Here is a 12,792-nt window from a genome sequence, read left to right on the forward strand (position 1 = left end):
GGGGACACCGTTCTCTCCCCCGGAGGACTGGGACACCTTTCTCTCCCCCGGAGGACGGGGACACCGTTCTCTCCCCCGGAGGACGGGGACACCATTCTCTCCCCCGGAGGACGGGGACACCCTTCTCTCCCCCGGAGGACGGGGACACCATTCTCTCCCCCGGAGGACGGGGACACCATTCTCTCCCCCGGAGGACGGGGACACCATTCTCTCCCCCGGAGGACGGGGACACCATTCTCTCTCCCGGAGGACGGGGACACCGTTCTCTCCCCCGGAGGACGAGGACACCATTCTCTCCCCTGGAGGACGAGGACACCATTCTCTCCCACGGAGGACGAGGACACCAGGGCTGGACAAGGAGAAGAGGTGAGCGCTGCGGGGAAACAGAGCATCATGGGGGACGGGGGATAGAGGAGCAGGAGAGGAACAGAGAAGCATGTGTGGGAACAGAGAAGCAGGGGGGGGGGTATCAGTGGAGCACAGGGGGGACCAGAGAAGCATGAGGGTAAGAGGAGCATGGGGGGGGGGATAGAGAAGCATGTGGGGGAACAGAGAAGCAGGGGGAGAACCAGAGGAGCAGAGAGGGGGACAGAGGCGCATGGGGGCCGGTCGCCATGGGAGAGACTTGTCAAAGTGTATGAAGTCCAGGGCAATATTTTTGTCCCAGTCCAGCCCTGGTGTCCCTGTCCTCCAGGAGAGAGAATGGTGTCCTCGTCCTCGGGGGAGAGAATGGTGTCCTCCGGGGGAGAGAAGGGTGTCCTCCGGGGGAGAGAAGGGTGTCCTCGTCCTCCGGGGGGAGAGAATGGTGTCCCCTACCTCGGGGGAGAGAATGGTGTCCTCGTCCTCGGGGGAGAGAATGGTGTCCCCGTCCTCTGGGGGAGAGAATGGTGTCCCCGTCCTTTGGGGGAGAGAATGGTGTCCCCGTCCTCTGGGGGAGAGAAGGGTGTCCTCGTCCTCTGGGGAGAGAAGGGTGTCCCCGTCCTCGGGGGAGAGAATGGTGTCCCCGTCCTCTGGGGGAGAGAATGGTGTCCCCGTCCTCTGGGGGAGAGAAGGGTGTCCTCGTCCTCTGGGGAGAGAAGGGTGTCCTCGTCCTCTGGGGAGAGAAGGGTGTCCTCGTCCTCTGGGGAGAGAAGGGTGTCCTCGTCCTCGGGGAAAGAATGGTGTCCCCGTCCTCTGGGGGAGAGAAGGGTGTCCCTGTCCTCTGGGGGAGAGAATGGTGTCCTCGTCCTCGGGGGGGAGAGAAGGGTGTCCCCGTCCTCCGAGGGAGAGAATGGTGTCCTCGTCCTCCGGGGGTGAGAAGGGTGTCTGTCCCCGTCCTCTGGGGGAGAGAATGGTGTCCCCTACCCAGGGCCGATCCGCCCCATAGGCTCACTATGCAAGCCGCTTAGGGCCCCGCAAAGCTGCGGAGGGCCCCCCAAATTATGGCGGTGGGGGGGGGGGTGATTCGCACAGCTGGGAGGATGGCGGTGGGGGGGGGGGGGGGGTGATCCCTGCAGCTGGGAGGATGGTCCCGTGTACATGGAGCCTAAAAAAATACAGAAGAGCGGAACTTTACTTTTTGGGTAACATTTCACTTCAAAGTTAATCAAACCTAAAGTTCCACCTTAAACTTTCCCATTGAAATGAGAAATAAAATGGAAATGTGTTTGTTGGTATTCAGAAGCTCCTCCTCCTACATACACAATTTCTTCACAGTCTTTATTGCGTACACCAAAACAATGTGACATTTTACTATACATGGGGGATGCTTTAAAAGCCAGAGAGTTTATGTTTTTTACGGACCTCAATAAGCCTCTGCTTTGGGGGCGGGGCTGGAGGCGGGGCTGTGTCACCGTTTGCTCCCTATCACAGAATGCAGCCTAATGTATCTGCATGTCTCTTTCTCCTCCGTCTCCCCTCCCCCCGCTCTTTGTAGGTTTCTCATTATATCTGTATGTTCTGTCCCGCCCCCCCCCCTCCGCTCTGTGTATGCCTCCTCGTTATGGTTCCTCGTCACTTCCGTGACAAATTGTGATGGGTTCACTGAGGGGTAGTGTCGTGAATCCCCTGGAACGCATCACATTTGGCATTGGAACGCATTGCGCATGCGTAGTTCGTTGCCACGTGACTTAGGCTGCATTCTGTGATAGGGAGCAAACAGTGACACTACAGGGGCACCTTTGTTGGCACGGAGCAGAGATCACAGAGGCGTGGGAGGGCTTTGTAGATATTTGGATGGGGTGTTCTATATAATAAGAGGGGTGTAGGGTGGGGGAGGTGTACTACTACATAGAAGTAAGTTAGATCTAATCATTGTTTTTATTTCTAATATTTTCTATTTATTAGCTATTAGTGGGGGATGTGCATGTTCCTGAAGTTCTCCTGTACATTGCAGATGGCGACGAATGGCGGAGAAATCCCAACATGGCCGTCTGATTATTCTGCTGACAATGGTAAGTTGCCCGTTACGCCGTGGGATCACAGCGCTGCTGCTTGTATGGAGCGAACGTTGGCGCAGTCCAATCTTCTGTACTGGAAATGCCTCATATGGGCCAGCTTTGCCCCCAACAAACTATTTAGGGCCCTTTCACGCGCATGCGATTCTGCTGCGTTTTTACCTTACTAAAAATGCAAGAAAAATGCTATAAAATATCTCACTTTAACTCTTATGGGTCTCTTCACACCGCTGCGCTGCAGGTGTGGTGCATTTTCAAACCCACAAAAAAAACGCAGCTCTCCATTGAAGTTAATGGAATGTGCATCGAAAATACACCGCGGCTGCGGCATGGGAATCGGGCACCTAGAAAACGCACCAGAGCCACATCAAAAACGCATATCTGTTTTTTAATGCATTTTCTTCAACATTGAAGTGTGAAAGCAGCCTTAGCCCTCGTTCACATTGAACGCGGCTTTGAAATCGTGCGACTTCATCTGAACTCAAAGCCGCGTTTCAGTCCGAATTCGGGGGCGACTTGAAAGACATCTGTGTGGGTTCATGCGCAGATGTCTATTGAAGTCACCGCCGAAGTGAAGGAACTACTTCTGGAAACCGGCGTTGCACCGAATGAGACGCTCCTATTGCAGCCAATAGGCTCCGATTTGACATGGATGTCTCATTAAAGAGAACCCGTCACCATAAAATCATCACACAGGGGATTATTTATCCCCTATTTCACTGGCTGCCCTCCAGCTGTTGCGGAACTACAAGTCCCATGAGGCATTGCAAGGCTGACAGTTACAAGCATGACTCCCGCAGGCAGAGGCACGATGGGACTTGTAGTGACTTGCGGCCCTCCAGCTGTTGTGGAACTACAAGTCCCGTGAGGCATTGCAGGGCTGACAGTTACAAGCTTGACTCCCGCAGGCAGAGGCACGATGGGACTTGTAGTCCCTGGCGGCCCTCCAGCTGTTGTGGAACTACAAGTCAGCATTGCAAGGCTGACAGTTACAAGCATGACTCTCTCAGGCAGAGGCACAATGGGACTTGTAGTCACTGGGGGCCCTCCAGCTGTTGTGGAACTACAAGACCCATGAGGCATTGCATGGCTGACAGTTACAAGCATGACTCCCGCAGGCAGAGGCACGATGGGACTTGTAGTCACTGGCGGCCCTCCAGCTGTTGTGGAACTACAAGTCAGCATTGCAAGGCTGACAGTTACAAGCATGACTCCCGCAGGCAGAGGCATGATGGGACTTGTTGTTTTGCAACAGCTGGAGGGCCGCCCGTTTGACACCCCTGCCCAATATGATAAAAAAAAAAAAGTAAAGCGGAGGTCCGCCCAAAAAAATAATAATTAAAAACCGTCAGCTACACATACTGCAGCTGCTGGCTTTTAATAATCGGACACTTATCTGTCCTGAAGTCCAGCGATGTCGGCACCGCAGCTGGTGTTTCAGCTGCCGCCGCCATTGCGGGTAAGGGTACCTGGCAGTGTAGCCTTTCGGCTTCATGCTGGGAATCCTACTGCACATGCATGAGGCTCGCTCCTTTCTCCTACTTGCCTTGCAACAGGGGGAGGGAGGAGGAGGGAGCCCCAGCCGTGATGTCAAAATCCGCGACTGAGGCTCCCGGGAGGGGGTAAGAATACCTGACAAGAATCCTGCCCCCCCCCCCGAAAGGTGCCAACTGTGTTGCTTTTTTGAGGCCACCCTCCCCCACATATACGCACGTGCGAATGCATGTGGTCGCCTAGACATGAAACGCTGATTGCGATACACATGTTACATATCGCCATGCACACGGGAGTGAGGCCAATATTTCTAGCACCAGACCTACGTAATATTAAACTGACGACCTATAGGGGGATTTTAAAGTGTCACCAATGAAAGATATAGGGTACTGAAGTTTGGTGCTATTTCACGTGCGCACGCAAATTTAAGGTTTGACATCTATTTGGTATCTATTTACTTTGTGCAACTTAATGTTTTATATTTTACAAAAAAAATGGGCGCAACTTCATGTTTTATAGTTTACAAAAAAAATTGGGCGCAACTACATGTTTTATATTTTACAAAAAAATTGGGCGCAGCCGCATGTTTTATATTTTACAAAAAAATTGGGTGCAACCTCATGTTTTATATTTAAAAAAAATAAAATTGGGTGCAACCTCACGTTTTATATTTTACAAAAAAATTGGGTGCAACCTCATGTTTTATATTTTAAAAAAATAAAATTGGGTGCAACCTCACGTTTTATATTTTACAAAAAAATTAGGTGCAACCTCACGTTTTATATTTTACAAAAAAATTGAGCGCAACTTCACGTTTTATATTTTACAAAGAAATTGGGCGCAACTTCATGTTTTATATTTTACAAAGAAATTGGGTGCAACCTCACGTTTTATATTTTATAAAAAAATTGGGCGCAGCCACGTGTTTTATATTTTACAAAAAAATTGGGTGCAATCTCAAGTTTTATATTTAAAAAAATAAAATTGGGTGCAACTTCACGTTTTATGTTTTACAAAAAAAATGGGCGCAACTTCATGTTTTATATTTTACAAAAAAATTGGGCGCAGCCGCGTGTTTTATATTTTACAAAAAAATTGGGCGCAACCGCGTGTTTTATATTTTACAAATAAATTGGGTGCAACCTCATGTTTTATATTTTACAAAAAATTGGGCGCAGCCGCGTGTTTTATATTTTACAAAAAAATTGGGTGCCACCTCATGTTTTATAAAAAAAATTGGGCGCAGCCACTTGTTTTATATTTTACAAAAAAATTGGGCGCAGCCGCGTGTTTTATACTTTACAAAAAAATTGGGTGCAACCTAATGTTTTATATTGTACAAAAAAATTGGGCACAGCCGTGTGTTTTATATTTTACAAAAAAATTGGGTGCAACCTCATGTTTTATATTTAAAAAAAATAAAATTGGGTGTAACCTGACGTTTTATATTTTACAAAAACAATTAGGCGCAACCTCATGTTTTATATTTTACAAAAAAAAATTGGGCACAACCTCATGTTTTATATTTTACAAAAAAAATGGGTGCAACCTCACGTTTTATATTTTGCAAAAAAAATTGGCGCAACCTCATGTTTTATATTTAGAAAAAAAAAAAATTGGGCGCAACTTCATGTTTTATATTTTACAAAGAAATTGGGCGCCACCTCATGTTTTATATTTAGAATTTTTTTTTTATTTAATTGCGTTTTTGTGTGCCCTAAAACTAACCTTAGTGTATTTTTTTTACTAAAATGTTGCGTTTCCTAGACCTTTGCCGTAATATAGTGATTTAAAAAAAATTGGAACCACTATTTTATTCTCTTCTGTCTGTTTTTCAGAAAATATAATTTTTTTTGGGGGGGGGGGTGTTACGTAATCTTCAGGCGTAAAATAAATAAATGTAAGCATGTGTGAAAAAAATAATGTCTCTGGCAGTGAAAGGGTTAATGGCCACAAGCAGCACATAAGCCTCCCTAGGCAGCTGCTGTTTCAGAGCTGAGAGCGCCCACACAGCTAGACCTAGCTGTCCAAGAAAACAGCTTTCAATCCCCACTAACGATTGGTGGTTCCCGATTATGAGACCACTGTAGCAGCCAATCACGTCATCAACGATCCTTCACACCCCCCGAACATTTTAAAGTGACACCAGGGCAGGTGGGAAGGGGTTAAAGAAGGGTAGAGACAAAGAAAGGTTGCGGTATACGACCAGTTGGATCGCGCAGTAATACCATTGCAGGTATTGCCTTGGCAGTGAGTATTAGTAGTATTATTTCTCTTGATGTTGCTGAAGATTTGTTACTGTTTTGTATCTATTTGGGTAATTGTGCTCTCTCTTTTTTCGCAGTCTTGACAAGGACACTGAAGGGCATTGCTTATCATGGGCCTTGCTGGACACATCCATCTCCAGCATCGATCGTCCGTCTACATGGCCACCAACCTGAAGAGGCCTCCTCAGATGGAAGAGAAATGAAAAAAGAATTATCACTATAATTGTTAAATCCTTGTGGGATCCCCCAGGGGGCCCCGTTCTGGTCTGTGCTGTTGTTGCTGAGCTAGCATGGTCGACAGCCTAACCCCCCGACCCCTCCCCCCACGTCTGTCTGACCATGCTGCGAGCAAGAAGAATAATGTATGACTGACAGGCACACAGAGGAGACGGGAAGGGGGGGGGGGGGGCGACAGCTCACAGAGCTGGGGGGGAACAGACAGCACATGTAGAAAAGAAGGGATAGTATACATGGAGGAGAGGAGAGTACTAGGGCTGGGGAAAAAAATCGATTTAAATCTTAAAGCGGGGGTTCACCCTAAAAAAATAATTTTTTAGGCGTTCCTATGCAGAGGGGAACATGATTGACGGCCGGCTATGGCGCGTCACGCTTCCCGAAAATAGCCGAAATAGGACTCGGCTCTTCACGGCGCCTGCGCAGTCAGCTCCTAGTCTGTGCGCAGGCGCCGTGTAGCGCCGTGAAGAGCCGACTTCTATTTCGGCTATTTTCGGGAAGCGTGACGCGCCATAGCCGGCCGTCATTCATGTTCCCCTCTGCATAGAAACGCCTACTCCCCGCGGGGAGTCTGAAACAAAACGAATGGATTAAACTGCGAGTATGGCGCAAAAAAAATAAATAAAGGCATACTGTAGCTCACGCTAGTATGCTTGATGGCATGGTAGAAAATTGTTTTTTAGGGTGAACCTCCGCTTTAAATCAAGTTGCGAGGGCAAATCGATAAAAATTTTGACCAAATCGTTTTTTTTTTTGTTTTTTTTTCATAGGTCGGCGCTCCGCGGACTAGGCCGAAACCACGGCCTCGCCTAAAAATCCTGCCTGCAGCTGCCTGGGAAAAGGTAGGACGCTGCTTGCTGCCTTTGTCCAGGATCGCTGCGAGCTGCGGGCAGGGTTTTTTAGGCGAGGCTTCGGCCTAGTCCGTGGCCTTTTCCCAGTATCGCGGCGGACTAGGCCTAAAAAACGTAGGACTGGCGCGGTGTCCATGGGGAAAAAAAACCTTGATTCGTATCGTGAATCGATTTTTTTTTTTTTAAATCGCAGATTTATTTTTTTCCTTAAATCGCCCAGCCCTAGAGAGCACACAAACACATGGCTAAAGGGGTGGTGTTGGATCAGAAGAAAGGAGGGCCAAGGGCCGCACTCACAGTGGCGAAGAGGCGGTGACCGACCACACACAGAAAGAATAGAGGAGGCAGTGACAAACAGCGCTCATAGAGGAGAGGGGGATATCATCTGCAGCACTTCCATCTAATCTGCAGCCCTGTGCTTCTTCTGCTCTACCCCTAGGAAGGACTACTAATCCCAGAACCCCCCCATCCCCGCCTGCTATTCCTGGGAATTAAACTACAAGTACACCTCTGCAGAAGAAGTAGAAACGATGTTGGTGCAGCCTGCTGCTGATAGTGTATGGGCTCAGGGGGTACAATATACAGGATCCAGTTTAGTGCATAGGAACTTTGTGCAGGGGGTTAGTGCTGTGCTGTGACTCCAACCCATAAATTGGGCTTCAGCCTAGGGTGGAGCTACAAACAGCAGAAACAGAAAAAAAAAAACCTGTCCTTTTACAGCAGAATGCAGCCACGGGCAAGAATAGGAGCAAGTTCTCCATGAATTTGGTCCCCTGAAGGACACCACAAGGATGTAAAACTATGTTGATCGTTCTTTAAAAGAAAGGCAAAGCAGAGGATATGTTTCGCTTGGGTATGTGGATGTTAAAAGAAAACAATGCTAAATATGTGCCCCACAGACAACTAACATTGTATAGAAGCTTTATAATTTTAGCCACAGTAAATAGCTTAGTCTACAGTGTTTTCTTTGATGAAAATGGCAACTCTGTACTAATCAGTATGTAGTGGAAATAGACGAGAACAGTAAGGACTGTATGTAGTCAGCCCAGAAAGTCTATGGATTCTTAGAGCCACTAGATGGCAGCACCGTCATTTTATTTTACTTTGGTCTTGGTGGGATTGTTCTAAAACATGTTTTATTCCCAGTAAATGTGACACAGAAGTCTGTACTGTTATTTTTATGATAGCCGCTATCAGGACGATTTAAACGCCTGAATAATACTGCCTGTCTTCAAGAGAACTTCCAGAAGGATTCGGATGACTTGTCCAAGGTCACGTAACGTGCTACAGTCCTGCACATCTGCGTGTTGGTCATGTTAAAAAAAATGAGAAGGGCTCAGGAAACATCTATTATTGTGACCTACCTTCTGGGTTTTAAAAGGGTAAGGCAAGCCATACCTTAACACTTAAAGAGGTTGTAAAGGTACAATTTTTTTCCCTAAATAGCTTCCTTTACCTTAGTGCAGTCCTCCTTCACTTACCTCATCCTTCCATTTTGCTTTTACATGTCCTTATTTCTTCTGAGAAATCCTCACTTCCTGTTCTGTCTGTAACTCCACACAGTAATGCGAGGCTTTCTCCCTGGTGTGGAGTGTTGTGCTCGCCCCCTTCCTTGGACTACAGGAGAGTCAGGACACCCTCTACGTTGCAGATAGAGAAAGGAGCTGTGTGTTAGTGGGCGTCCTGAATCTCCTGTAGTCCAAGGGAGGGGGCGAGCACGACACTCCACACCAGGGAGAAAGCCTTGCATTACTGTGTGGAGTTACAGACAGAAGAACAGGAAGTGAGGATTTCTTAGAAGAAATAAGGACATTTGAAAGCAAAATGGAAGGATGAGGTAAGTGAAGGAGGACTACACTAAGGTAAAGGAAGCTATTTAGGGGAAAAACAATTGTACCTTTACAACACCTTTAAGGACCGAGCCTCTTTCTGAGATTTGTCGTTTGCAAGTTAAAAACAATTTTTTGCTAGAAAATTACTTAGAACCCCCAAACATTATACGTTCTAACACCCTAGAGAATACAATGGCGGTCGTTGCAATACTTTATGCCACACCGTATTTGCGCAGCAGTCTTAGGCCCCATGCACACGAGACGCTGGTAAACTCGAGTTCAGAGGCATTTGGGCATTTTTTTCAACTGCCCCTGAACACATTTAATGTTATCCTATGTGTTCATGCACACATTCACGTTTTTTTGCGTTTTAAAGCAGTTGGGTTTAGACTCGTTTTTTCAGACGCGAAATTTTGGGTTCAGACGCAAACGTTTTTGCGTTTCAAAGCTTTGGGAGGATCTACAATGTCTTTGTTATGAACGCTGATAGCCGCAAACGCTATAAAACGCAGTTAAACGCGGCAAAGCGCCGCGAAATTCGCGGCAAAAACGGGCGTTTTAAATGCCCGTTTTTGCCTTTGAAAACTTGAGTTTACATGTGTTTGCATTTGCTTCTCGTGTGCGTGGGGCCTTACAAGCGCACTTTAAAAAAAAAAAAAAAAAACACTTTATTGAATAAAAAAAAAAGGACAACAGTAAAGTTAGCCCAATTTTTTTTATACATTGTGAAACATAATGTTACGCCGAGTAAATTGATACCCAACAAAATTTCGTCTGCTCGTGGAATGGCGACAAAAAGTAACCTTAAAAATCTCCATAGGTGACGTTTAAAAATTTCTACAGGTTGCATGTTTGGAAGTCTAGGGCTAGAATTATTGCTCTCATTCTACCGATCGCGGCGATACCTCACATGTGTAGTTTGAGCACAGTTTTCATATGCGGGTGCTGCTTATGTATGCGTTCGCTTCAGCACGCGGGACAGACACGTTTACATTTTTATTTTATTTTTTCTTATTTATTTTACCTTTTATTTTTATTTTTTTACACTGTTCTTTAAAAAAAAAAAATTGTGTCACTTTTATTCCCATTACAAGGAATGTAAATTTCCCCATAAGAAATAATAGAAAACGCAAATGATTAGTTCCACAACCATTTATTCATAAGTCCTTCCATTTATAGTCCATATAAAAAGATTCTAGCAATGTGATAGGTTGTGTAACTATAAAATGTCCATCCACAAATGGAAGCCTCTACAAGGGGATTAGAAGCAAAATCCAGAAGGAGCTCCAGAGTATAATCGAAAAAAGCATGACAGGTCCTCTTAAATATGAGATCTGAGGTCAAAAAGACCTGCTATGGTATGGAGACAGGTGGGGATCTTCCCTTCGCTCGTCTCTATACCCAGCCACAAAAACAACATAGAATATCCAGGCTCAAACTTACCGACCAATCAGCAACCAACCAAATACTCCTGTCTAACAGTATATGTTAAAAACAGAGGTTTAGTTGCACGCATTTGCAAATGCATGTGTAAGCTGCAGGCCCCGTCAAGGCTCTCTGTGTGCTGCAGTCCTAACTCTAAAATTTAAATAGGTAGATTCAGGCCGGCTTATCAGTAGATAAGCCGACCTAACTCAGAATCTACGCCGACCTATGTTTTAAGCGTATGCTCAAACAGAGATACACTTAAACATATCTAAGATAGGACGACTTGCGCCGTCCTATCTTAGATTGCAATATTTTGGATGGCCGCTAGGTGGCGCTTCCATTGCGGTCGGCGTAGAATATGTAAATGAGGGGATACGCCGATTCACGAACGTACGCCCGGCCGCCGCAGTAGTTTTACGCTGTTTCCGTAAGGCTTTAGCAGGCCTAAAGTTATTCCACCTCATAGGTGGAATAACAATGTTAAAGTATGGCTGCCTTTCCCGCCGCGAAATTCGAATTTTTTACGTCGTTTGCGTAAGTCGTCCGCGAATCGGGATTTACGTCGTTTACGTCCACGTCGAAATCAATAGGCCCGTGTGGCGTACGTAGCTGCAATGCACACTGGGAAATGTAGGCGCCCGGCGCATGCGCAGTTAAGAAAAATGTAAAAAACGTGAGGTCAAGCCTCATTACCATCAAACACGCCCCCCTCCAACACATTTGAATTCGGCGCCCTTACGCCCGCCCGCTTTAGGCTACGCCGCCGTATATTAGCAGGCAAGTATATTGAGAATCAATACTAGCCTAGCTAATTTACGGCGGCGTAGCCTAAACAGGCTAAGCTACGCCGCCGCAAGTTTAGGCAGATGTACTTGAATCTACCTAAAAGTCTCCTCAGTGGAAGCACATGTATGCTGATGGATAGATAAAGGGCAGGTGACTGGAGGTAGCCCAACCCTCTTTAAAGGGGAAGGAGCACACTAAACACCCAGCACATAGAAGCAAAGGTGCCAGTGTGCTGCCTGACCACAATGACATCAATACAAAAAAGAAAAAAATGTCACTGCCCCTACCTATGACTGGTCTATACAGTAAGGAGCACTGGAAAGGGCGCGTATACATACAAAAACAACATAGAATATCCAGCCTCAGGAAGGACCCGATCGCCTCCGCCGCTACCGATGGCTCCAGTAAGTGGTGGAGGGCATGGGAGAGTGGCTGTAAGGGGGCCCTTCTCCTGCCGCCGATAACGGTGATCTCGTGGCGAATCCGCCACAGAGACCACCATTATCGGAAACCAGACCGCCAGCGGAAGACGAGGATACCTGGGTTTTGGCAGCTAGCTGTTGCCACAGAGATATTCCTCTTCAAACAGCCAACGTATATAGTCATGCGGCGGTTCTGAAGTGGTTAAGTCAGGGCTCGACAAATCCCGGGCGCCAGGTCGCCATTGCGACTAGAAATAGGTTCCTGGCGACTTGGCTTGGAAGGGGGGCAAAAAAAAAAAACTACCAATCGCGGTGATACCTCACATGTGTGGTTTGAACACCGTTTACATATGCAGGCGCTGCTCACGTATGTGTTTGCTTCTGCGCGCAAGCTTGTCGGGACGGGGCGCGTTTTCTGGCTCCTAGATTCCAAGCAAATTTGTCAAACCCTGGGTTAAGCAATTTTCTTTCCTAGGACCAAGGGTTGCAGGAAAGAAAATTGCTTGATTCCCCCATCAACATAGTCATTGTTGATGGGGGGAATCCCTCTGCAGCGATATTGTGTTCTGGCATCCACCCCCCCCCCCCCCCCCCATCCCTGACTCCAGTAATCGATCCAGCTCTGTCCCAGCTTCAGCATTGCTCCTCTCAATTCCTGGTCACACAGGAGATACTTGAGGGTGGGGAGCCATAGGCTCCTGCTGCTGTCAGGAGGGAGTGGGGCATGGCATACCGGCGGGTGCTGTGTGTGTCTATGGACGCAGAGAGCCTGCTTGGTAGTGCCTCCTTGGCAAGCTGGGCACCCGGACCAGGAAGAAGGTGACAGTGCTGCTGGGGGACTTCCAGAAGAGCAGAAGATGGTTCTTTTTGTGCATTATTTTCCTTATTAGCAACACTCGCTCCATGTAATACCCCCTTTTTCTGTTAAAATAAAGTCAACTGTAGTATGAGGCGGTCTGGTAACATATAATGTACATTTGTACATCCTCCTTGTGTCAGTTTCAATATGACACAAATGACTTGCTGTGCATGACTAGATTATT

General features: G+C 47.0%; 1 long non-coding RNA gene across 6 annotated transcripts in view; it reads left to right on the forward strand.

Annotated features, from left to right (window-relative positions):
* Positions 1-7,067: 7,067 nt before the first annotated feature.
* The window catches only part of LOC120913303, a 28,625-nt gene continuing 22,900 nt past the window's right edge, over positions 7,068-12,792 (forward strand). For 3 of the 6 annotated variants that reach the window (XR_005743502.1, XR_005743503.1, XR_005743501.1), the window contains exon 1: positions 7,069-8,134. This is a non-coding gene — a long non-coding RNA (uncharacterized LOC120913303). Of the gene's footprint in view, positions 8,135-12,792 lie in introns of all 6 variants that reach the window. The other 3 variants (XR_005743504.1, XR_005743500.1, XR_005743499.1) reach the window with 3 other exon arrangements.

Source organism: Rana temporaria, chromosome 9, assembly GCF_905171775.1.
Source record: "Rana temporaria chromosome 9, aRanTem1.1, whole genome shotgun sequence".
Classification (NCBI taxonomy): domain Eukaryota; kingdom Metazoa; phylum Chordata; class Amphibia; order Anura; family Ranidae; genus Rana; species Rana temporaria.